Below are 27,659 nucleotides of genomic sequence, written 5' to 3'. Positions count from 1 at the left end.
TAATGTAACTCATGATTTTACCACTATAGCTTTCTAGTGGGAGTTTTAGTATTATGGAAATGATTTGCCTATTAAACCCGTTGAATTACCTGATTTTATTTTCTTTATTTTTTTCATTTTTTTAAATTCCCACAAGTGAGACAAAAAAATGCAACTGTGAAAAGACCAGAGTTGGACCCAAAGAGGGGGCATCCCAACAGCTGTGACAAAGAGACAAATTTCACTTTGCTGTTACAGAGAATCTGCAAGATATTGCATATTTGTATTATTATCTTTTCATTATTCTTACATCTTTTGTTTTATTAGTATTTTTGTATTGCTCTTCTTTCTGTTTAGTCTTTTTTTGCTTGAGTGGTTAAATTGCATTGTTTCACTGATTTCCCATGTTCTCTCATTCATAGTGTATTATTAATTTACTGTCTTTCACTTGTGTTCCATTAGGACACTACTCTAGGTCCTATACCCTTTATTCTTGTTATCCAGATCACATAGATTCTGTCATATGATTGTTGCTCCATTGTTATTGTAAATAATAGCTATTCTATACAATTGCAAATACTACTTATCTGATTTTTATAAGAAAGGAACTTTCAGTATCTAAAGACCTAGTTCTAAAATTGTTCTTTTGTATAATGTATAATTTTATCTTTATGTTTTTATGTTTTAATAAGGAATATAAATTGATGTAAACATCATTGGTGGCTTTGGTTAATATAGTAAGTAATGCAAATATTAATTTAAGATCTGAGGTGTAAGAATAGAAAGGCAAATGGTAAATGATAGAACAATGAAAGTTTGGGATAAAGAATGAAAGAATTTAGAAGTTATTTCCAGGAAGACTGGTTTTAGAGTTATAGTTACTCAATTTTCTCTGTAAATTGCAAAAGACCAATAGAATTATGGCCTAAACAATTTAGAGACTAGTATATAAATTAACAAGGAGGCCGAACTTGGGCTATTTCACGGTAAATACAGCAACTTTTTAATTTGTTTTTATTTTTTAACCTTTCCCATTACCATGTAGTCCCCTTATACAGTGACTTAGTAATGTCATTAAGGGTCCAGGTTTTTCTTATCATTTTGTTCTTTAATCTTCAGCATAAGAAAAATATTCACACAATAGTTGCAGTGAATCTAAGCATCAATTAACATGGGATGCTGTAACTGTGAGAAAGAAAAATGCCTTTTAAAAAGCTGCATCCTTCTACTCTCCTTTCTGTAAGGGAATGCATTTTTCTCCCCAAAACACCTAGCAAACATATTGAGGATGAATGATCACAATACAACCGTTGTTCTTCAAGCGACAAATCAACAACAATGTGGACAGAGTTTTGAGGATTGTCTTATATCCATGGTTTCAAGAGTATCCCACAGTAAGAAGGTCTATTTTACATCAAAAGTATTATGCATAATTTATATTTATAGTAAAAATATAAATAGAATTATATTATACTTAGCATACACTGGGAGAAAGACCTTTGACATTTTATCTACAGTTTAAATTGGGTTTGACCCATTAAATTAATTTTATAACTCAGAATTGGGTCATATTCCATAGCTTCATAAATAGTGATTTACAGATGTCATAATTTACTTCCTGGAACTGGAAAGTTGACAGGTAAGTTTTCTGTGAGCTGACTGTTTATAAATGGTCATTAGGCTTGTGTTCAACAAAACCTCACTATTAGAGCAGCCGTGTGGAGAAGTGGCTGTCTTCAGCCTCTCTCTGCTTTCCTTTTGGCAGCTCTTTCAGAACCCCACCTCTATCCTATGCCCCTTTTATTATAAGGCCCCCAATGTGGGTGTCATTCAGAGTGTGCTCTACCATGAAGCTCAAAGATGCTCTGAAATTACCATGCTCTGGATCTTGACAAAGGGAAGTCACATGTATTAGCTCAGTGTAAGAAAGTAAATTTTACTAATCCATATTGTGTGAAGAATCATTAGGCCACCACGACAGAGCATTTAAAAAATAAGATGATTTCTAGCCAAGCAAATAACCATTTGGTGTCTCACAATACAAATCACTCAAACAAAAACAAAAATCAAGCATGTAAGGAAAATGCTTCATTACAGAAATAACTACCACTACACAAATGAGTTTTTTTCTGAGAGTCTCAGCTTGAGTAAGCCTTGTAGGCCAATCTTCATTTCAAAAGTATAATTCTTTCTTTCTCTGAACACACTACAGGTATTTTACTTGAAATTTGTGGAAAATTAAAAAAAACAGAATGGGAAATAATTACTTGGACCTATTTGTTAAGTTTAAAAGCAATGTGACTGTACAAAGTTTAAGCCTTGCAGCTAGCCTGGTATAAGGCATTAACATTTTAACATCAGGATTAAAGGATTGCCCCTATACAAGTTATTCAATCTCACTTCTTTTTTTCTTGATGCTACATTTTGTAGGCTAATATATACAAATAGGCAAATTTTGTAATCCCTGGGTTGGAGTAACGGGAGAGGAAACAAAACAAAACAAACAAAAAATCAGCAAACTAAGATTCAAAACCCAGTCTATTTCTAATTTAAAACAGAATTACTTCTGGGTTTTACAAACCTTACAAAGTAATAGGACCTTGTAACAAATTAAACAAACAAAAAAAGAATTACTTCTCAGAAAATGTCTATTTACATAACCATTGCACTGTTATTTTCTGAGCTATTTCATGTAAAGACAATATTTCTGATGGTTGTTGCTTAAATTTATAAGTATATGTTTTCATATCTTTGTAAGATGTTTTAAGAGGAGTCATGAGTAATTTTTTAATGTCAATTTCCATTTCATTTTAAAATTAATTAATATTTATGTAATCCCATACATGTTAAGAGATTTTGTAGAAATATTTTGGTTTCTGGTATGTCTTTTTCTGACATTTCTTATATAGGTACATTCTTGTTTGTTTAACAATGTTTTTTTTTCTTTTTTATTTCATTTTCTAGTTTTCTGAAAAACTGAAGTCTGAAAACTATAAGGAACAAAGTTTTTGTTTCAATTTTTGTAATAAGCCAAAAATAGTGAAATGATGCAATTTTCAACATTAAAATAAAGAAACATGCACATATTTTAAAATTACTTTTTTTTTTAAATTTTTAAAGATTTTATTTATTTTAGAGGGGAAGGGAAGGAGAGAGGGAGAGAAATATCAATGTATGGTTGCCTTTCTTTTGTCCCCTGCTGGGAACTGGCCTGCAGGGAACCGGCCTGCAACCCAGACATATGCCGTGACTGGGAATCGAACCGCGATCCTCTGGTTCGCAGGCTTGTGCTCAATCCACTGAGCTACACACAGCCAGGGCACTTAAAATTACTTTTTAACAAAAGTGGAGTAATGCAATTATTCTGAAACCACAGAAAGATATTTTTCTATGGCATAACCTAAAACTTTATTTGTTTGTTTGTTTGTTTGTTTGTTTTTCTAAAGAAGAGGGAAAAGATCAATAATGCTTCTCCAATTTGATTATTTTGATTACAGAAATTTGCCAATTCTAAAATTTGTGGTTCAATAATACTTCTAAATATAAAAGGAGCATAAAGAAGGACTTGGAGTAGGGTGATCATATAATTTATTTTCCAAACTAGAAAACTTCTTGCAAGTAAAGAAATATGATTAATGATGTAATGACAACAGGTATAAATCATGCAGTCCAGCACAAGAGGAGCCACAAAGTCACTGTAACTGGATGGGATGTTACAGAAGCAATTCCCAGGTTGTTTTGCCTAGAATTAAGTTTTTTCATTCACCAAGAAACAGGATTCTTTATTATTATTCTGGCATTATTGCCTGCTTATTATGTGCTTGTCCTTACTAATTATTTTACATTCATTGCTTTATTTTTCCTTTATAAAATAAAACCCATGGGGTAGAACTTATTATTTTGTTTTGCATTACAAAATGAGATGAAGCTCAAACTCTTCATTATGATGTTCTAATGTGTCACACTGCTTCCAAGTATATATTATATGCCTCCCCAACTAAGCAACTAAAGTTGCAGAAGAAATGCCCATCAGTAGACGAATGGATATAAAAACTACTAAGTGAAATAAGCCAGTCAGAGAAAGACAAATACCATATGATTTCACTCATATGTGAAATCTAGTGAACAGATTGAACTAACATGTAAAGTATTTGAGAAAGACTCATAGACAGAAAGCAGGCTGCCAGCTAAGGGGAGGTAAGGTTAGGAGGTGGAGGACTGAGCACAAAGGAAAAAAAGAATCATGGACACGGATGACAGTGTGGTGACTGTGGGTGAAAGGGTGTAAGCGATCTAAATGGTGCTGGAAAAAAACTTTGAGAAACAAAAAAAAGTGTTACTAAAGTTACAAAAAGACTGTGGTACATTTACACAATGGAATAGTATGCAGCAGAAAGAAAAAGGGAACTCCTACCTTTTGCAACTGCACTAATCGAACTGGAGACTATCATGCTAAGTGAAATAAGCCAGGTGGTAAAAGACAAATACTGTATAGTGTCATTTATAAGAGGAATCTAATAAATAAAATAAACTAATGAGTAAAACAGAACCAGAGACATAGAACATGGACTGACAGCTGCCAGAGAGGAGGGAGGGGGAGGGAATGGTAAACAGAAGAGGAAGAAATTAGTGGAAAAACATGTATGAGTGACCCATGGACATGGACCGTGGTGTGGGGCATGACTGTGGGAGGGAGGGTGGGCTGAATGGAGGAGGACAAAGGGGGGAATTTGGGACAACTCTAATAGAATACATAGCAATAAAAATTAAGAAATGAAAAATGTTTATAAATCTTGCTTCCACGGTGGCTTCGTAGAGAACTTGCCTCACAACATCTGTAGGAACACTGCAAATCTGTGTTCAAGAAGAGATGATAAAGGATATAAGGAACTTCACATGATGTGAGAAAAATTCACTCATCCATATAGGAAACAGTTTTTGAGCAACTACCAGTTATGAGACACTGTAGTAAATAAGATGAAAAAAAATTAAATTTTTAGGTCCAAAGAACTGATCTATAGCATCAAGAAAAATACAGGTAAAAATAACTTTACCAGATGCCATTATTAAATTAGGAGATCAACTGCTTTGTGTTTCCATGGACAGAAGATGATGGGGATGAAGGGCTTTTCATGTAAAGGAATAGACTGACCACAGGAAAAAATACCCACTTTGTCATCAGAAAAAAAGCAAGTTGCTTTCAATGAAGAAATACACTGGCACATATCCTCATACCTACTTGCACATTCACACATATACATGCATATACTTATTTAGGTATTCATACATACATAATATGCATGTATACTCCTGCATATATGCATCCTTAACATCTGTTGGAAATAAAGAGAAAACAGGGCAATGAGGCCTGTGTGGCTTTAATTTCATTATAAACATCATATGGTACTATTATTTCTAAAACTTTTTTTGAATCTAAGATACGGAAACGTTTCTTGTTCCCAGTGTACTTAATCAGCAAATTTCCATTACATTGAAATCATACATATGTTCTTCATATGAAAGGAAACAAAATCTCCTTGACACTTTCCTCAATATTTCTAAGGAAATTGTGAGATTTGTCATTGCACTTTAACGGCATTGTGCAAAGAAGAATAAAGCTGTAAATTGTAAGGCTAAAGCTAATATATTTGACCTTTTGTAATATTGAAATACCCTTTCAGGAAGCCTCCTGTCTGGAGAATATTTTCAACAAAATGATATATTGTACAGCTGAAATTCAAAAATGGAGGTGGGAAAAGGTGAGTGAAAATATATGTGTTACTTTATTTAAAATTATATTTAGAAGCAGAGTAAGAAAGAAGAGACCTGGTTTCAGATATACTTATTATCAGAAAAATAAACAGTGTGTATCTGTTTTTTTATTTGATGTTTCTTGTTAGAGCTTTAAGTTCAGTTTCACTGGAATGAAAAAAACTAAAAAAACTTTATTGCTATTTCTCCAGCCTTATATGTTCTATTGGTGCCCCTTTGTTGTAATGCTTAATGATTTTTAACAGTCCCAGTACATAGAAAAATAATCTACTTTATTTTTTGCATTAAAAACCCCAATATACACACTTTATTCATAATGTGAAAAGTTAAATATTATGCTTCTTTATTTTTTTTCAGGTTATTTTATTTAACTGTAAAAGCACTAAGTTTTTATTCATTAACTAGCTGCTTTTCTGAGATTTGAAGAAATATTTACTTGAGTACATTTTCCAAAGTCATGCGGTGATGTGTGGCATAAAAATGTTAGTGTCTAAGAAATTAGAATTATGTAATTGTGATAAATACTGCAATAAATCTTGGAACTCAAATACATAAAATGATTAGCATTCTGAACTCTTCATAACTCTTTCCTCTGATGGTAGAGTTATTCATGCAAAATTTTAATAAGAAGGAACTATTCTAAGGCATGATTTTATATAAGACATTATTATTTTTTCTTTTTTTCTTTAATTATTTTTCAAGTACAATTTTCTGCCTTTTACTCCCTTCCCAGCCCACCCCCCATGCACCCCACCTCCCTCCCATTTCCACCCTCCTTAGCTGTTGTCTATGTGTCCTTTATACTAGTTCCTCTTAATCCCTCCCCTTTTCCCCTGAAATTCCCTCCTCTCTCCCTCTGGTCACTGTCCCCCAGTTCTCTATTTCAGTGTTTTTGTTTTTATTTTGCTTTATTGTTTAGCTTCCTGTTAAAGGTGAGATCATATGGTATTTGTCTTTCAACACCTGGCTTATTTCACTCATCATAATGCTTTCCAGTTCCATCCATGCTGTTGCAAAGGGTAGGAGCTCTTTCTTTCTTTCTTCTGCATAGAATTCCATTGTGTATATGTGCCACAATTTTTTGATCCATTCATTTACTGATGGGCACCTAGGTTGCTTCCAGCTCTTAACTATTGTAAATTGTGCTGCTACGAACATTGGGGTGCACAGGTTCTTTTGGATTGGTGTTTTAGAGTTCTTAGGCTATAATCCCAGCAGTGGAATTGCTGGGTCAAAAGGCAGGTCCATTTTTAGTTTTCTGAGAAAATTCCATACTGTTTTCCATAATGGTTGTACCAGCCTGCAATCCCACCAACAGTGAACTAGGGCCCCCTTTTCCCCACAACCTCTCCAACATTTAAATATAAGCTGTGACACCATTAAAGTCCTAGAGGAGAACATTGGCAGAAAAATCTCAGATATTTCATGCAGCAACTTTTTTACTGATATGTCCCCTAGAGCAAGGAATATAAAGGAATGAATAAACAAATGGGATCTCATCAAAATAAAAAGCTTCTGCATGGCTTAAGAAAACAGTATTAAAATAAAAAGAGAACCAACTGTATGGGAAAACATATTTGCCAATGATACCTCAGACAAAGGTTTAATCTCCAAAATATACAAAGAACTTGCATGACTCCACTCTAAGAAGACAACTAGCCAAATTAAAAAATGGGAAAAGGACCTGAATAGACACTTCTCCAATGAGGACATACAGAGGATCCCAGAGACACATGAAAAGATGCTCAATATTGCTAGCTATCAGAGAGATGCAAATTAAAACCACAATGAGATACCACTTTACACTGGTCAGCATGGCTATCATAAACAAAGCAACAACAGACATTATTTTCTGACTCATGTCAATAACAATTTCCTCTGCATCTTACTCAGTCTGTTTTGGTATTTAAATATTATAAACAAATAAAAACCAATTTTCAGTAGTTCTAAAATATGATGAACATATTTTATATACTATATATTCACTATTTTTTATAATTATGAGCTTACCATACTTAATATTATCATCCAACAGTATTATGAATAGAAAAATTTTAATAAATAATGATATAAATGTTTTTCATATAGATTAAAATTATAAAGATGGCTTAATGAACATTTTATTAATTTATTCTAATTTTTCAAATATTAACAATGTTAAGGAAAGATATGTTTGCTAGTGAAATGCTTTAAAATTTCTGAAATTCACATTCCCTGTTTTCTTGTTTCATTAATTTGTTGCATGATTAATAGACATTTTAGACTATATTTATGCATTTTAGTGCTCCCTATAAATATTATTAAAATTATTCCAACCATAATATAACTACTTATTTTAGATAACTAAAAATGTTATATATTAATTTATTATTAAAGATCACAACTGTCCATTTACTAGCACTAGATAACATATTGTTGACTTTGGATGCCTAAATAGACAACCATTACATTTACATACTTGTTTAAAGTATGTAAAACAACATAAATATGTAATGAAAATAGGAACTTCAATCAAGCAAATCAATCACTAATTTTATTTTTTTATATTAGTTGCCATTCAAACTTGGATATACAAACATGTATGCAATATATGTCGATACTATACATGCCATTTTTTAGCTATTTTAGAATAAATTGTGGAAGTACATGTGACATTACCACTGTAGATTCAGGGTATGTCTCCTAGGAACAAGAACATGTCATACGTAACATTAGTATGAAAACCAAATTTAATCGAAATATAGTGAATTTATAAAATTTAATTAATTATATGTTCACAGATCATAGACGCTTTGCAATTTTTACAATAATGCCCTCTATAGATATGGCAATTATCTGTCCTGACCCATGGTCCAGACAGGAGTATATATATTGCATCTAGTTTCCTGTATCTATTGCCTCCTTAAATCAGGAACAGTTTGTCAGTCATTGTTTTTCATGAATCTAACATTTTAGAAGAGTGAAAGCCAATCATTTTGTAGCATTTTTTTGTTAGCATTTGTGTAATATTTTCTTATGATGGGGAATATTGCAGAAGGTGTGGTGTGCCCTTCTCTTTCCCAAACAAAGCCCTAATGCTCGCATAAAAATTAAGACAAGTCTGTGCTAATCTGGTGACTCACATGCTCCCTCAGTTTTTTGACCATTTCTTTTTTTAATGTTTAAGTTCTTTAGCACATTTAGAAGTTGTCAGGTTATTGTAATGTCTTTATATTTTTGTTTTTGTTGTAGTAATCTGTAGCAGATGCCCAGACTATCAAAAACTTGTTTTCAATAGGTATTTCATGTCAGCCCCTCAGGCTGGTTAAAGTAACTGTTTCATCATAATGTGTTATACAAATACCAGTCTCCATTTTCTTAAGTTTATGAGGACATCGGTGACTTCACACTAAGCTAGAAAGATAACCAATCTCACACCACCATGTTTCTGAGTGCCTGCTGCCTGTCACCTTCTGGTGTCTAATGTTATGGCAGGGTAAAGGGAGCAGAAGGAACAAACATTTAAATTAGCCTTTAGAAATGCCTCCCAAAGTCATAAATCATAGAAGCAGGACACCAAATCATCACTTCCTTTTCTATAATTTAGAGAATGTTGGCATTGTGGCTTCCATCAGGAATCACAATATTAAAAGCCTGTCATATTCAGGAAGCTGCACAGAAGCCTATCATATCCAAATATGTGTGACCTCAGCAAAACAAATGCCCATGTCTTCCCTCCTGACATCCCTAAGTTAGTGACTCAGACTTTGCTAATATTAACTCAGAAAAATGATGGCTTCTGCAATTACGCATGTCAGTCAAAACCATGGAAACAGCAGAATTTTGAACTCCACCCCATTTATGCCTTCGCTATACACACAAATACATCTGGTTAGCCAAATCTAAATTTTATCTACAACCAAGTTGCAAAGGAGTCTAGAAAAAGTAAATGTTTGCCCTGGCTGGTATGGCTCAGTGGACTGAGCACAGGACTGTGAACCAAAGCATTGCCGTTTGATTTCCAGGGAGGGCACATGCCTAGGTTGTGGGCCAGGCCCCCAGTATGTGGGGGGTGGGGGGCAGGGTATGAGAGGCAACCACACATTGATGTTTCTCTCCCTCTCTCTCTTCCTCTCTTTCCCTCGCTAAAAGTGAATAAAGAATCTTATAAAAAATGAAAATGTAAATGTTAGCTGTTCAGCCTCCATAGTTCAAGGAGTGGTACCATCCAAGGAGTGCTGCTCCACCTCTTGGCATCTTCTACTGCAGTGTGTTTAATGCAGACTGTGGGCTTTGCCTCCTCCTGCCAGTAACCTTTTGAATCCTCTGTATTGCTCTGGCTTCTTCTGGGCCATCTCCTTGTTGGAGTGATGATGTGATTCCAGAGTATACTCTCGGGAAGTTGCTTTTTAGCAGACAACTCTCAGCTGGTCCCCTTCTCTAGGACAGGGGAAATGTTGTTCTAATTTAGTAGGAGACACAGCCAACTTCCAGAGCTTCCTTCCCTATTGTTGCTTCCCAATCAGAAAGGCATTATTAGTAGACAACATCTATGTGCTTTCTCTTTCTATGAGATGATAGCTATCTGTGAAGGTCCTTATGCAACTATACTTCTGGAGAGTTGGGGCTATAGACCCAATAGACCAAACATCTTGCTTATATTCATAAATATAGCTCAAAATGTGGTTCCCAGTATGCATTGTATTATCTCTTTACATATTCAAAATGCTTAGATGTGGATATTTTCTCCATTTACACTAAAGAAAAAAGTGAATGATCAAGATAATAAGCAATTCAACAAAGGTCATATAGCTGCCCTATTCCAAATTCTCAATCTTCTTGTTACTCTACTCTCTGCTCTCTGCAGAGCATTCAGAAATTATTAGAAAAATTTAATTAATCCCCCCTCAATTCCTGGATCTTAATACACAATATCTTTGAACCAGTGTTATTATTTTTATATTTGCATCTTATACTACTCATTTTTCTTGATATTGGAATCTATATAAACACTAGCATCATTTTTCTTCACGTTGTGTAAATTTTCTCAAAATTAGGTAATTTATTATTCTGCTAAAAAGAGATCTAACATATGTTGGGAGCCTGAATGGTGAAAAATATTTTTACAAGTACTTTGTAAAATAAAAAAATGAGCAAAATCTATTTTCTATTTTATATATTAGAATAATCCCTGTAAATGAATTTTTCTGTAGAACATTTTCAAGTATTCTATTCAATGAGAATATTGTCCAGAGTTGTTCTTGTTTTATTTTTATCACTAATCCAATGGCTGTTCTTTGATTAGTTTCCATTTCAATGTAAAAGCATTCCTTTTCACATATCCCCTGTTCGTATTAACTGTTCATTTCTCTGCATCATGTTTACAGTCCTGAGTGTTATATACAACCTGACACAGTTAGTAATTTCACAGAAATAAAAGAAAGATGTTATTCAGATTCAGAGATTTTTCTCAGATATTACCTTTTATGTGCCTGTGAGCCAGGTGTACTAAGAGATTTTGTAATTTACCTCAGCTCATTTTACTGGTGCCTGAAATACTGAGCACTAATAATTGACACTTAGGGCTCACTTTCCCATTTGCATGCGGTGAAATTTGGAACTAAACTTCTCATTCCACTTTTTGGATTCAATGAGAAATAAGGCAAATTTAGTTATTTCGGTTCCTAAGAACATGGGGTTGCAGCTCCCCATCTCCTGGGTGCAACCAATCTGTTGGCTGAATCACTAACACATAATCCCTCTCTAGCTTCCTACTAGGATTTCACTCAGCTGTGGATTCTGGCACAGCCAGCTGAGGGTTCTGAACTCCTCTGGTAGTCTCTGCCAGTACTTCTCAGGGTCAGACTCTGCTTCTGGTATCCTCAGCCTCAAATGCACATTTGCAGCACAATATATCTCATCCATAATATAGGTCTTTTACTGTGTTTCCTAGACAATTTCATTATTCTAGGCTTCATATTAAAAATTGTCTCAGTCTATATTGATATTTCTCCTTTCTGTTCTACTTATTTTTCTCCTTTGGCTTCTTAATCAAAGAGTGTGGACAGAAAAAAAATGTTTCCTTTCTGTGTGCTTCCCATGGCTGTCCGCACCTCAGTCCTATCCTTCTTTCGTACTTTCCCCTTAGTGACAGAACATTTTTTATTTGTTCTCTTTTCAAGATTACTATGAAAAAGAATTCAATACACTTATTTATACAACAAAACTTCAAGAGATTTGCACTCAAAGACAATAAATCTTGGACAAAATGAAAGAAAATCTTAAACTATAATAAGTATTACTCTGTGATTCATGAATTTGTGCTCCAAATCACAGCAAGTGCCTCTGTATTGTTGTAGTTTCTGACCATCACTGAGGAGAGAAAATGATGTTTTGGGAAATAGTCTTTTATTCCTAGAGAATATCCTGATTTTATGAATCTTTAAATGAAGAAGAAATATCAACAACCATAACCATAGAAAAATTCTTTGATGAGTTTTTGGGCTCTGTGATGAGGTGAGCAGTCTGCTTTCTTGTTTCAGTGTATATTCTGACTCAATAGGATCAGTTTTATACAAGTTCAAAATTCTAGATTTTAAATGCTCTTTTGAGGATCAAGATATTTTATTGGTCTCCAATTACTAGTTGTACAGAACTCAGTTCTCTATTTTGGTGATTATACTATCTACCAGTTTTTTCTAAAAAAAAATCTTGTAGGTGATAAAACTTAATAAATCAAGGGAAAGGACAACTGGCATTTAACAAAGACAAAATAAATGGTTCAATTTAAGAGCAATATTGCATTGCAGAATATGAAATGTCATACCCTTAGTAGTCTCAAAGGCCAGCATTTTTCAAAATCTCTCTGAAATGCTAAGGAATCTTTGATAAGAGACTACAATTTTTATAAAAATATACCTTTATAGTAAGGCCACAGTTTCCCATTTAACACATCTCTTTTAATTCTATAGTTCAAGAATACTGAAATATCCTGCATTTAACTTTATTATATTTTAAATATGTACTCTCTTTTCTAAACATATAATTAAATATCTATTTTCTGTCTAAGATTGCATTATAATCCACAAAGTTCAAACCAATTAATCATCTTATTTCATTTGATTGCTCTGAGTGTTCTCATTTTCATAAAAGCAGAAACTAACGCTGAAAGATTTCTTTAGAACTTTATATACATGCAGATAATTACCAATATCCTTACTAACATACCATGGAATCTGACCAGTCAGTCATCCTTAGTGTTTTTATTTATTTGTATTAAAAAACTATATAATTATCATTTGCTCCAATATTTTTCAATTTGTAGCACGTTAAAGAAAATGATGTTTTAAGAAAGATAACTTTAAAAATAAATGTAAATTTCTGATGAGTTGACTGTGCTAATGAGAAAATGGGATGATATTACTACTTAATATTTTCTGGAGTGTAGTAGAAAACACAGGACTTCAGAAATAGTTTGAACTAATTTTAAAATTTAACTATACTGTCATTAGGGAAATAGCAGCTCTACAATGCAATTCAATCATCTTTTAATGGGTATACTTCAAACTTGTGAAGTTTGTAAAAATAGATACCAAGAAGCACCTTGGCTCAAGTCTATAGGGATATAGTAAGGCTGGAACATGGACCTATGTTTTTGCAACTCTTGAGACTATCACTGATGCTAATAGGGTTCAGAGCAGCTACCGGTAGGCAGTCATACAGCCAAAGCTTGAGAGCATAGAAGACAGTGTTAAAACAGAAAAGCTATTTGAAAATGGTAAACAAAAAATACTTAACAGTCCTTTATTCACATCAGAGCCTTTCCACTGTCATCTGGGAACCAGTGTGAGAACCTGCTCTGTCCCTATTCTATGTAGCTGTCTTCATGATGTATGTATATTTCCATAAATATTTATTATCTTGTCCCTGTGTCCAGTGGTCCATCCATCAGTCATCCTTGAGACAGGCATGTGGACTGTTATGGTGTCATTATTAAAAATGTATATAAAGTGACACATGATAACCACTTAAAATGTTGCATTTTGACATCTTTTTAATACCTACTATGTACCAGGGACCATCTCTTCCATTTGCATATGTATCCCTCTTGTATTTCTCATAAAGCTGAGTGTTACATATAAATATTCTGATTTTGCTGATGGGGAAATTAATCCCAGTATAAGAAAAAATAATGACACATCTAGTAATTTATCAAACTGTTTTTTAGCCACAAAATGACTCAAAATCTATATTCTTTTCACTGTTTTGTAGCCTTCATTGTCAGCAACTCATATCACTGCAAAGAGAAGAGACCCATTCTTCGTAAGTAAGGAATCAGTACACAGTGAAAACAAAACTGACACACTGATTACTCTCAAACTGATGTACAGAAGAAAAGACAATGAACATATGTAACTGGAGGAATCCCATTTTATTGGTGGAGATAATGATTAATAATGATAAATCTGAAAACTTGGTGATTGGTTATTTCACTTAAATAACCAATCTCTCCCTTAATAAATAAGGGAGAGAAATAGAGATAACATGAAGGAGGTAGGAGTGAAGGTGATAAAATTGTTTTTAAAGTATGAGAAATGTTATAACACATATGAAATCTACTCTCTTTCTGTGGAGCAAAATGGAAAAGTATACTGGATTAGAAATCCAAAAGTCTTTAGCTAAAAATCTAACACTTTTATTTATTATATATAAATTATTATACTGCTTAACAAATGTAATCAACTGATTTAACAAAAAAGCATAAGCAATTTAATGGAGAAAAAGTCTTTTAAGCAAATGATGCTGGAGTAACTGAATATCCATGTTTAAAAAATAAACTTACAAATAGATGTTACACCTTTCAAATATTAACTCAAAATGTAAAACAATATATAAAATTTCATGAATAAAACTCCTGTCAAAATCTAGGCAACTCTGGGTTTGGTGATGAGTTTTTAATTATTTTTTTAAATTGAGGTATAATTGACATGTAACATTATATTAATTTAAAATGTACATGGGGGAGGGGTGGGCTGGGATGGGAGAAATAAACAGAAAACTGTACTTGAAAAATAACGGAATAAAAATTTAAAAAAAATGTACAGTAGCCCCCTCTTTTTATTCACAGTTTTCTTTCTGCAGTTTTACTTACCTACAGTCAACCATGGTTTTAAAATATTAAATAAAAAATTTTAGAAATAAACAATTTATGTTTTAAATTGTATGCCGTTCTGAGTAGCATGATGAAATCTCTTGCCAATCCAATCTATCCAGCATGGGACGTGAATCGTCCCTTTGTTCAGCCCGTGTATGAATGAATGCTGTGTACATAAACCACTCATTACTCACTTAGTAGCCATCTGAGTTATCAGACTTACTGGGGCAGTCCCACAGTGGTGGTGTTCAAGTGACCCTTGTAGTAGTCTAATACTGTGTCAAAACGCCCACCTCACTTTCCTCGCTTTATCTCATCATATGAGCATTTATTATCTCACATCACCTCAAGAAGAAGGGTGAGTAAAATACAATAAGATATTTTGAGAGAGCAAGAAACTTTATTCACATAAATTTCATTACACTGTATGGTTAAACTATTTCTATGTATTAGTTTTTGTTGTTAATCCCTTACTGTGCCTAATTTAAAAATTAAAAATGTTACCATAAGAATGTATGTATAGAAAAAAAGTTATAGAATATATAGGATTTGACACTCTCCTTGATTTCAGAAATCCACTGGCTATCTTGGAATGTATTCCTCATGCTTAATGGAGAACTACTGTACGATATAATATGTTAATATTTGTATGTGTTGCTAAATGATCACCACACTGAGTAATTGCATTCCATCACCATAAATAGTTTTGATTGTTTTTATGATGAGCACTTTGAAGAGGAGTTTTAAGATGAAATTTTAGACACAACACTGAAACCACAATCCATGAAAGAAACAACTGGTAAGTCAGACCTTACTAAAATCATCTGTTCTCCCCAAGACATATTTAAAGAAATCAAAAGCCACAGATCTGAATCAAAATATTTGCAAAACACACATATAAGATAATTTGTATTAAAAGTATGCAAAGAACTGTTAAAATTCAGTAATACATAAGGAACCTATGTTTTATTTATGAGCTAAAGATCTGAACAGTCTTTTTCCCAAAGGAGATATACAGATAGAAAAAAAAGGGAAAAGAAAGATGTTCAATGTCATTTTTCATTAAGGAATTGCAAATCGAAACGATAAGATACCACTACACACTTACTAGAATAGTTAAAAATCCAGAAATTGCTGTCTAGGATGCAGAGCAACAGGAAATGCTATTCATTGCTTTGGAGACATGTGGAATGATACAGGTATTTTGGAATACTATTTGGGATTTTCTTACAAAGTTAAACATAGTGTTACTATATGATATAATAAATATATTTCTATTTATTTTCCCAACTGATTTGAAAATGTATGCCCACATAAAATATTGCACATGAGTGTTTAAAGAGACTTTATTAACATTCACCAAAAGTAGAAACCACCAAGATGCTGTTTAGAATTTATTGGGGTAACATTTGTTAATAAAATTATATAGTTTTCAGGTACACAACTCCACAACACATCATCTGTATACTGTACTATGTGTACACTACCCCAAATCAAGTCTCCTTCCATCACCATCTATTCCCCTTTTAACCCTCTTCTACCCCTTATTCCTTCTTCTCTCTGACAATTTCCATAATGTCATCTGTGCCCATGAGTCTTTATTTTATTTGCTTAATCCCTTCACTCACCCTTTTCACCCAATCCCCAACTCCCTTACTCTGACAGCTTCAGTCTGTTCTCCCTATCTATGAATGTGTTTCCACTTTGTTAGTTAATTTTGTTCACTAGATTAGACATATAAGTGAAATCATATGGTACTTATCTTTCTCCAACTGGCTTATTTCACATAGCATAATACTCTCCAGATTCATCTATGCTATTGCAAAAGGTCAGATAGCCTTTTCTTCATTTTTCTGCTGAGTAGTGTGCCATTGTATAAATCTACCACAGCTTTTTTATCCACTCATCTACCAAAATGATGGACATTTTGGCTGCTTCCAAATCTTGGCTATTGTAAATAACACTGCAGTGAACATAGGAGTGGATATATTCTTTTGAATTAGTGTTTTGGGTTTGTTTAGATATATTCCCAGAAGTGGAATCGCTGAGTCCTAAAAAGAAAATATAGGCAGTAAAACCTCAGACATTTCATGTAGCAATATTTTTCTTGATATTGCTATAATATTTTTCTCCCCAGTTAAGGGAAACAAGAGAAAAAATAAACAAATGGGACTACATCAAACTAAAAAGTGTTTGCAAAGCAAAAGAAACTATCAACAAAATGGGTAAAAAACAGCCCACTAAATGGGAGGACATATTTGCAAATATATCTGATAAAGGCTTAATATCCAAAATTTATAAGGAAATTATAAAACTCAACACCAAAAAGCAAAGAATCCAATTAAGACTTGAATAGACACATCAAAAATAGACATACAGATGGCCAATAGACATATGAAAGGCTGCTCAAGGTCACAATCATCAGAGAAATGCAAATTAAAACCACATTAAGATACTACCTCACACCTGTCAGAATGGCTGTTTTCAATAAATCAATAATCAAGAAATGCTGACAATGATGTGGAAAAAAGGAACCCTTGTCAGAATGCAAATTGGTGCAGCCACTGTGGAAAACAATATGGAATTAGCTCAGAAATATTAAAAATAGAACTGCCTTTTAACCTAGCAACCAAGATGTTTTATAATAGGGAAACAATAAGCATATTCTGGTACATACTTGTTCACAAGAGATTTGTTCCAAGACTGTTGCAAATACCAAAATCTGTGATGCTCAAGTCTTCATATAAAATGACATATTCTAATTTTTTAAATTATTTACAATCTATGTTATATACTTCTCTTAAGTGGTGCATCTAAAATGTAGCAGAGTCATGTTTTGAACCCAGGCATTCTGAACCCATGGTCCACTTTACTGTGAAGTAATACTATCTGTGAAGAAAGTGATATATAGAAAAGAATATAAAGAGAAATAAGTTTGAGAAATAATGGGGTTAGCAAAGGTAAATAAGTCTTTATCAAATCAAAAGATTTCTAGGTATCTTCAGTAGACTAAGGTAATAGCAACTACTCAAGAAAATGATTCAACCATGGAGTCATTTTTCCTCCTGAACCTTGAGATCCTGCTGTGTATTCTGTGACTTACGTGCCATAAAATGAACATTTTAGGGAACAAATGGCATCTCACTTTCATACATCTTGGAAGCAAATAAAAGATTATTCAGAGCTAAACTCTGAACGTGGTAGATATGTTCATTTTATTTTGTATATTTATTTCTATTGTTTTTTTAGACAGGAGAAAGACATATGTAGAGTATCATGTGCATGTCATCAGTCTCCATTTTATTTAAAAAACTGAGATGAAAAACAAAATGAAATATTACCTATTGTTCACAGTTGGTATATTTCTCTGTCTGCTTAATTGAACTAATTTTAGAATGATGATGTGTGTTTTTCTATAATTAATCACAGTTTGTCATTTTATTTTCCTTGGCACCAGTTTGGCCTTTGTACTCTGGTTGCATTGCAATGATCACAGTACAAATGTGCTGTGAATCATGGGAGAAGAAAAGAAAGCCCTTATATGGCTTCCATTTCCATATTTTCAAAGCACAAAATGATTAAGCCACTTTTGTGTCTTATGAAGCATTTGACTGAACATTTATTCTGATTATTCTTCAGAACCTTTCTCTCCTCTCATTCCTACTGCTCAGTGCTGGGACAAGATAGAGAATATCTCATCTTGACTTCTCCTCCTCTGAAAATGTGAGATGAAATGGTCCATAAAAATGTAAAATTACTATGAATAAATGTCAAGGTATAAGATTAACACAAGAGACAGAGTTAACCTTGTCCCTGAATGATTAATAATCCAAAGTCTAAAATGGCCTAAATTCCTATAATTAAAATTTTTTATGCTTAGCCCAATGACTAGTATGCAGGATTTAATTAATGTAAACTTTCTGATAACTGTCAAAAATAATAGATATTGTAGTCTGTAAAAGACAAGAAATATAAAGCTCATTCAGCATGCCATCCTGAAGTAAAAACAAAAAAAACAAAAACTGAAGCAGTTACTGCCCTCTAAACCTGACAGGTGTACAATTATAACCATGTTAGTAAGTTTTGCAAGACTGCTAAAATCATATCAATAAATAAGTAGATAATTTTCAGACTTGTTTTGTGTGATTCAGCTACATTCTTATTTCTTGTATCTGCTTATCCAAATAACCTATCACTTCTCCTAGACTTTTAAAGCTGTATTATTCAGCTTAACTTGTTAAAGCATTGACAATGATGTTAGAATGACCTATATGTAAATCAATTAATCAAGCTTTTAAAAATTTTATACTTAAATACAATATAATAGGGCTTATCATGATATTTCATATACACTAAACCATGTTTTTATTAAATAATAAAGCCAAAAACTGGTAATAAGTTTAATAATGATGATGACTATTCCTTAGTGTCTATTATGCCCTAAATATCATCATGGGTGCTTAGCATACATATTATTCTCACCTAATAATCATAGGTCATATTATTATCTCAATTGTACAATTGAAGAAAGAGTTTAAGAAAATTTCAATAAACTCCTCAGAGACGCATTATTATTAAGTTGTAGTGCTAGTATTCAAGCACAATCGTCTGATCTAAAGATTGCACTTTCACCCTGACTGGTGTGGCTCAGTTGGTTGAGCACTGTCCAGTAAAGCAAAAGGTCCTTTGTTCGATTCCCAGTTGGGGCACATGCCTGGGCTGCAAGCCTGCTTCCCTGCTGGACACAAGTGAGAGGCAACTGACTGATGTTTCTTTCACACATTGATGTTTCTCTCCCTCTCTTTCTCCCTCCTTTCCTCTCTCTCTAAAAATAAATAAAATCTTTAAGAACTATGTACTTTCATTTGTTATGTTGCTAATTTTTATTTAATTTTAAATACAATTAAGTTTATTTTTAAGTTTTAATTATCTTTAATTTTTTTAATTTAATTATTGTTCAAATACAGTTTTCTGTCTTTTACTCCCATCCCAGACCACCCTCCCCCTGTGCCCCCACCTCCCTCCCATTTCCACCCCCCTTAGTTGTTGTCTATGTGTCCTTTATACTTGTTCCTGTGAATCCTTTCCCTTTTCCCCTGAAATTCCCTCCCCTCTCCCCTCTGGTCTCTGTCAGCCTGATCTCAATCTCAATGTCTTTAGTTATATTTTGCTTGCTTATTTGTTTTGTTGTTTAGCTTCCTGTTAAAAGTGAGATCATATGGTATTTGTCTTTCAACACCTGGCTTATTTCACTCAGCATAATGCTTTCCAGTTCCATCCAAGCTGTTGCAAAGTGTAGGAGCTCCTTCTTTCTTTCTGCTGCATGGAATTCCATTGTGTATATGTGCCACAATTTTTTGATCCATTCATTTACTGATGGGCACCTAGGTTGCTTCCAACTCTTGACTATTGTAAATTGTGCTGCTATGAACATTGGGGTGCATAGGTTCTTTTGGATTGGTGTTTTAGGGTTCTTAGGCTATAATCCCAGTAGTGGAATTGCTGGGTCAAAAGGCAGGTCCATTTTTAGTTTTTTGAGAAAATTCCATACTGTTTTCCATAATGGTTGTACCAGTCTGCAATCCCACCAACAGTGAACTAGGGCCCCCTTTTCCGCACACCCTCTCCAAAATTTGTTGTTTGTTGCTTTGTTTATGATGGCCATTCTGATCAGTATAAAGTGGTATCTCATTGTGGTTTTAATTTGCATCTCTCTGATAGCTGGTGATATTGAGCATCTTTTCATGTGGTCTCTGGATCCTCTGTATGTCCTCCTTGGAGAAATTATCTTTAAAATTCTAATTTATAACTTATGAAGAAATTTGTGTATATTTTTCCTATTTTTAATTTATTTAAAACTCTATTAAATATTATTTTTACTTTTATCTTATGCGTAAAGAAACTAAAGTTACTAAAATTGCCCAAGTTCAAAAAATTGAATCAAGTACTTGTATCCCTGCTCCTTTTGGTCATCATACCTTGCCTTTCCACTGATGCCTGCCCTTCTGAAGACTGCACTAAAAGATATGTATTTTCTTAGTTTATTGTCTAGTTATCTTTAGTTTAGTGACCTTTTAAGAAGTTGGCATTGTAAATAAAACAACTTGCAAATTTTTCTGAAATAGAATTAACAATGTATTATCTTTATTCATGAGTTGGAGGCTGGTAAAAGGCTACTTGAGGTAAATGTTCCGATTTGGGATATTAGGATGTCTTCCAGCTTCCTGGAGTCAAGGAGCACCACTGATACAGATTGGCCGGTGTGTAGCAGGGCTCCCCTCATGGGATCTGAGGACTTGTTTTTGCGTTTCTAATCCTCTCAGCTTTGAATGTGTTGGCTAGAGACTCAGTTACTACTCAATTTGTGGTTTTGGAGGAAATGCAATTAGTTGTTAATTTTTCAATTAGAAAAGACAACCCTAGTGGTATGTCATCTTTTTATAATCAGTGATCTCATATGGGGAAAACTATTCACACTACTTGCATGTAAAACAGTTTTAACTTTTAACATTAAAACGTGTGGCAAAACCCAGAAAGCATCCATTATGAATGCAGGATAATTTAAATAAAAAGTAAGTTACATAAAAAAAAGATATGTATTTTCTGCATCACTATATCAAAGACACTTTGAAATGCATGGCTATATTTGCTGTATGCTATTTGGAAATGTTGATGTGGTTTAAAAATATTTTTAATATTCTATACACACAATATTTAGGTGTTTTACATATATGGGTAGCATGAATGGGTATATAGTAACTGAAACACTGTTGATTATTTTCATTTTTTTAATTTAAAGAAACATGATTTTTTTATTTAATTTTATTTTTTATTTAATACTTATTATGTTTCTTGCATTACCATTTAGTCCCCTTATGCCTCTTTTAGCTTTTTCTCCCTGCCATCTCCAAACTATTTTCCATTTTCTATGCAAAACAGAACGCCTTTTCTTAGAAATTATGAGTTTTAAAGCTATAATATAAATTGTGTTGTGCAAGGTCTCTGTATCCAAGTCATCTGTTTTGCATTGGTTAATATTATTTCAAGCAGATGACAGGAAATGCAATTCAAACTGGCTTAAACAACAACAAAAAATTTTATTGCCTCATGTAACTGAAATGTCCAGCTGTTAAGTTCTCAGGTGCAGTTTGATCCAGAGTTTCAAATGTTGTAACAGGACTTATTTTCTCTACGTGTCTTGGCTCTAAATACACTGCACAGGTTTTATTCTCAACCACTCAACCTTTTGGGTTGTAGTCCAGCTGGGAAGAGTCTCTGCCTTTTTTTCAGTGGTCACATGAGGTATCACATTGTACCTCTTGGTTTCTTTTGCATACTTATCACTTAGCTATCACCATGTGCAAGAAAATGTTCTATTTCATTTGGTCAGACTGATATCTACCACCTGCCTGTCCTAAACTTGACATTAGTGGTGAAATCCTATGTGAAGCATCTGTCCAGAGATTTTCTCAAAAGGAAGTTAAAAACCATGTTAAATACTTACCAGATTATGTTCAAACAACACACACAGAGTTGTACACATGTGTTCACTGTAAATCACAATTAGGCATTGAAAAATCATATATGGTCATATTTATACCCTCTACTCTTACCATTTTGGTCACATCAACAAGAAAAAAATGTTATGCAGTTAAACTCTACAAGATTTATTTCTCAAATCGAAGGCCATTTTCTCATCTTTATTAGATATGTTCTTTTTTCTCCAAAGATTTTAAAGATAAAACCCAACTATGAAGCTTATGTTACACATACACACGTTCGTTAAAGTTTGTTATATATGTTTAAGTTATTCCTTAATTGAACTATATTTAACATTTAAATGTTCTCACTTCTGAAATTATTAGAGCAAAGTAATAATTAATCTCTTGTTCCATGAAATATCCAATATTAGTTTTTTATAATAAAACAGTATAATATAAGGAACCTGTAGTTGAGACCATCTGAGTGAAAATCTATCTCCTTACGACAATCCAGTTATTAAGTCTACAAGATAAAGATGGGACATAGGAGGGGAATGGGAGGACAGTGTGCACTAAAAGTAATGTGACAGGAAATCAAACCTGAGAGGTCAAGTCCCACTCTAATTGAAAAAAATAAGGTAAGTGGCAGAAGTGAAAATATGTGGTTGAAGGATTCCCTGAGTTGTATAGTGGAGGGAAGCATTTCAGCTGGTCCTAACTTTGCCATTTGCTATCTGTCTTTGGTAAGTTATTGAAATTTTCTAGGCTTTTGTTTTTTATCTGTGAAATGGGCATAATTAGGACTATCTCTCCAGTAGTGATAACAAATATATATAGTACAATAATACTTAAGGCAATTATTATTTCACCTTAAAGATAGAGTATTAATTTGTAAGGCAAAGGGAAAGAAAGGATGATGATAAAGAAGAAAAAGCTAAAACAAAGGTATTCTGACACAGAAGTAAGTGCATTGTAAAACTGAAATTTATTTTCTTATGCATTTATTTTCTAAATCTTAGGTTTTAAAATTCAAATTAAATATTTTTAAAATTTTATTTAGTTATTTTTCAAGTGCAGTTTTTTGTCTATTTTTCCCATCTCAGCCCCCCCTGCCCCGTGCTCCCCACCTCCCTCCCATTTCCACCCCCCTTAGTTCTTGTCCCTGTGTCCTTCCTATTTGTTCCTCCAAAACCGTCCCCTTTTCCCCCTTAAATTCCCTCCCCTCTCCCCTCTGGTCACTGTCCCCTTGTTCTCTATTTCAGTGTCTTTGTTTTTATTCTGCTTGCTTGTTTGTTTTGTCGTTTAGCTTCCTGTTAAAGGTGAGATCCTATCGTATTTGTCTTTCAACACCTGGCCTGCTTCACTCAGCATAATGCTTTTTCAGGGGCATTCTCCCTGTTGTACTTAATTCTACCAATACTTTCCATTTTTTTCTAAATTGAAATCTCGAGTGTGCCTGAAGATAGGATCCACCCTAAGAACATTGATAAGTTTCCCACCTGAAGTTATGAAAAAACATCAAATTTACTCATTTAAACAGTTATTTAATGTTTTCATTGTTCCAATTCTCAAATCATCTCTAAATGTATTGGCTATATTTGGACTAGCAAATGATTAAATAAAAGCAACAATAAACTGTATTTTCTGATCACTCCAGAGCATAGAAGAAATTGTCAGCCTTCATGTCTCAATACTTATTATAAATTACTTTATGTGTTAGTAATATCTTTCTCTCACTTCCCTTAAGACAATTTTGAGCATGTTCATTCTATCAATTATTAATGGTTTAACATAGCTGTAAAGATTTATTTATTGAAGGCACAATTCCCTATGTTATTTGAAAAACCATTTGAATTTAAAATTGGTAGTGGATATGTAAGGGAATGAGACTGGAAGTCCTCTGTACTCTTTCCTCTGTCTACTTTAATTCATCCAAATTCTCTGCCCTGCCCAATCAGACAATAGTTTTTTTCTCTGTTTTCAATTATTCTCAATGGTTTTATGTATAAGATTTCCAAATTCTTTTAACATTGATCTCTATAAATGGTACCATTACAAATACATTGGTTTTACACATTTGGTAATTGATTCTTGCAAAATTAGCTTGATAAAAATAAATGAAGTAATATGTGGAATAAAAATATAACTAATGGTTTTGTCAAAAGTTCCCAAAAGCATGATCACAATGAATTATGAGATATTCAGTATTGAGGTTATTTCATAAATTACCAGTGAGAAAATATTACCTTACCTTACAATCTCATACAATTTTGAATTTCTTTTATAACACTACTACAACTTATCTAATTTCTGGATTTTTGTTTGTTTGTTTTACTATAATATTGGATTTTCAAGGGCTAGAATTTTATCTAACTTTTTAAAAAGTGGCATAGAGGTGTCTGAAATATACTAGATACTGAATATCAGTTTGATTAACTAATATTAAAAATTTGCAAAGGAATATGTGATTTTAACACCCCAGCTTTCTATGAGTCATCACTTAGTGACAAAAGTTCTTCCTAAAACAGAGGTTGTATATTTCATGCTCCTATTCATAAATAATGATGTTTTATTCTATCTTTCTATCTTTCAGAAGATCATTTTAAATCTTCCCTTATATCAGCCTTCCTCTTCTGCAATGTTCTTCTCCACATCTCCTTGACTCTCTATTTCTGCCTTTATTACTTTGGCTCATAGTATTTCCCTGCTACTTCTATAACTTACAGAACTTTAATTCGTGATACAACTTATATCACCACCAGCTCAAAACTGAAACCTTGGGCTATAAGGTAAATGAGCTTGAGTTGTCTGAATTTTAAAGAGACTGACAGTAACTTTAATCCAGGCACCGATGGCTAGGAAATACTATGTTTTATTCATATTAAATGAAGTGCTGTGCAAACAGGGGCAGTCAATGATCATAGCCAAGGTTGAGTTTGAACATGTAGTTGTGGCTACTGCATAGATTATCTGAATGAAGATTTGATACATACATACAATTAGACAAGTAATAGATAAAACTTCAAAATTGGTCAACTTTTCATATTTGAGTCTATGGCTCCAGATTTGTAGAAGTGATAACTAAGCTACTCAATTATTGGCTCATATGATTTGTTCATTTCTGTGTTCTTTATTGGCCTGTTTTTTTTATCTTTTTACTTCATTAATGGTAACCCCGCTTTTTCTTTCTAATTTCTTTAAATCTTAGGCTCTCTCCTTGATAACTTTTTCATACTTCATTAATGTGTATTGAGCTCTCCTTTGCTGAAATCTTATCAAATCAATATTTAGTGTGTAAAAATAATGACAAAATAACTTGAGTCACCAAATTATGTGTTAAGAGAATGTTTTCTAGTCTTACAGTCCTTGGCATAAATATCAGAATGGCCATTTTCCTGCTGTGTGATCATGGATGAGTTGCTTAACCTCTCAAATACCAGTTTCTTAAATGGAGAACTGAGGATAGTAACTGTTCATATCTTGTAGCTTTGTTGTCAAAAGGTTAAGATGATTTTGGTACTTGGTAGGCATTTGTTGGCTCTTCACCAGCAGGATATGTCAGGCATCTTCCTGGGCCAGGACCTGGCTGGCTGTGTCCACAGCGGCCTAACTCTGAAAGTATCACTTACTCTGTTCAATAACCAGCATAATCCATCCTGAATTAAAGATTAAGTATGCAAATTCAGTCTGGTTTATAATTTTTATGAGGATTAGCAAATATCAGTAGCTAATCCTTAATCCCAATATCCTTATGTTTGCACATTTATATAGTTTTAATTACAATAATGTTTTAGTACAGGTGCTGTTATAGACTAAAGCAGCACCTGTTTTGTGTCTCCCCCAAATCCATATGTCAAAACCTTAATTCCCACTGTGATGGAACTTGCAGATGAAGACTTAGGAAGTAATTAGATTGTGAGGATGGAGCCCTCGTGTTGGCACAGTGCCCTTGTAAGCAAAGAGAAGAGAGAACTTGCTTCCTTTTTCTCTGCCATATGAGGGCACAGTCATCTAAGAATAAGAGAGAAAACCTTCACCAGAATCTGATCATACTGACACTGGTTTTCTATTGGGAACCACCCTGCCTGATTTCAGAAGCTGTATCCCCCCCACAGCTAATACTGAGTAAGGGAGCTTGGGACTATAAGCCACTAAGAAGACAAAACTTATCTTCCTGGCAGGGTTGCCACCCCTGCCCCCTTTTACTTCACCTTGGTTGGCACCTGGTGGATGACTAGTTAGCCAATGACAGGTAAGATTCCTCAAGGAAGGGACAACCTAAGACAGGCACAGTTACAAAAGCATCATCAGTGAAGGATTTAGGGGGCTATAGAAAAAGAGGGTGACGGGCCCTCGGCTCTTGGCTTTGACATAGCCTGAGCCCTCGTTCTGTCTGCAAGAAGTCTCCTAATCTCTTGGCTGCCTTACTTCCCTGCCTGACTTAAACCTGAAACAATGCCAGAGGGCGGTGCAGTCCTGGGCAGTAACAGGCAGTTCCCTGGGGTGATCAGGCCTAGTAAAGAATGCATAAAATCCTGTGAAAACTGCTTTGCTAAGAATGCCCTCAATTTTCTGGTAAGTGTCTAAGCATGAAATGAATTTGTTTCCAAAAGTTTTATGGCCTTTTAACTAACTGACCCTGACTCAGGATAAGCCCTTACAGTTCTTTGAATGTTATTTATTGTTTGATTCTTACTGCCTGACAATGATTGATGAGCTTTACAATGCCTGACAATGATTGATATGCAAACTGAAGTCAATAAAAACCCAATGAGGAACGAGCTCAAGGCCCTTCTTCTCTGAGAGATCGGCCACCTCTCCTCCCTAAGCAGATCATGTTTTGGTAGATTTATTTTTATCTGCAATGGATGGAGGACTCTGCCCCACCACAGTCTTCAACTTCCTAGACTCAGAATCGTGGGGAATAAATGTTTGTTGTTGTTACCTGGTCTATGGTAATTTATTATTGCCTGAATGGATGAAGACAGATGCCTTAGAGAGTAGGGCATAAGATGGAAAGAAAAAATGAAGTCTTTATATAAATACATTTTATATATAATTTTCTCAAACACAGTCAGGGAATAATAGGTTTTTAGCAAAGAGTTAATAACTAGAAAATGATAAATAATAAGAAAATCTAGGAATGCGCTTACTTCTGAGGATGATAGTTTCATGAGATAAGGATGAACCAAAATGGTAGGGAAAGCATTAACAACTAACAACTAGCTCATGTTAGGTAGTCAGTCCTCAGGAATTCATTTTATTATCCCAGTTCAAAATTTACATATATGTTA

This window comes from Artibeus jamaicensis, unplaced genomic scaffold, assembly GCF_021234435.1.
Source record: "Artibeus jamaicensis isolate MK-2021 breed Jamaican fruit bat unplaced genomic scaffold, CSHL_Jam_final scaffold_584, whole genome shotgun sequence".
NCBI lineage: Eukaryota > Metazoa > Chordata > Mammalia > Chiroptera > Phyllostomidae > Artibeus > Artibeus jamaicensis.
The sequence above is the reverse complement of the archived record's forward strand: the minus strand, read 5'-3'. Positions refer to the sequence as shown.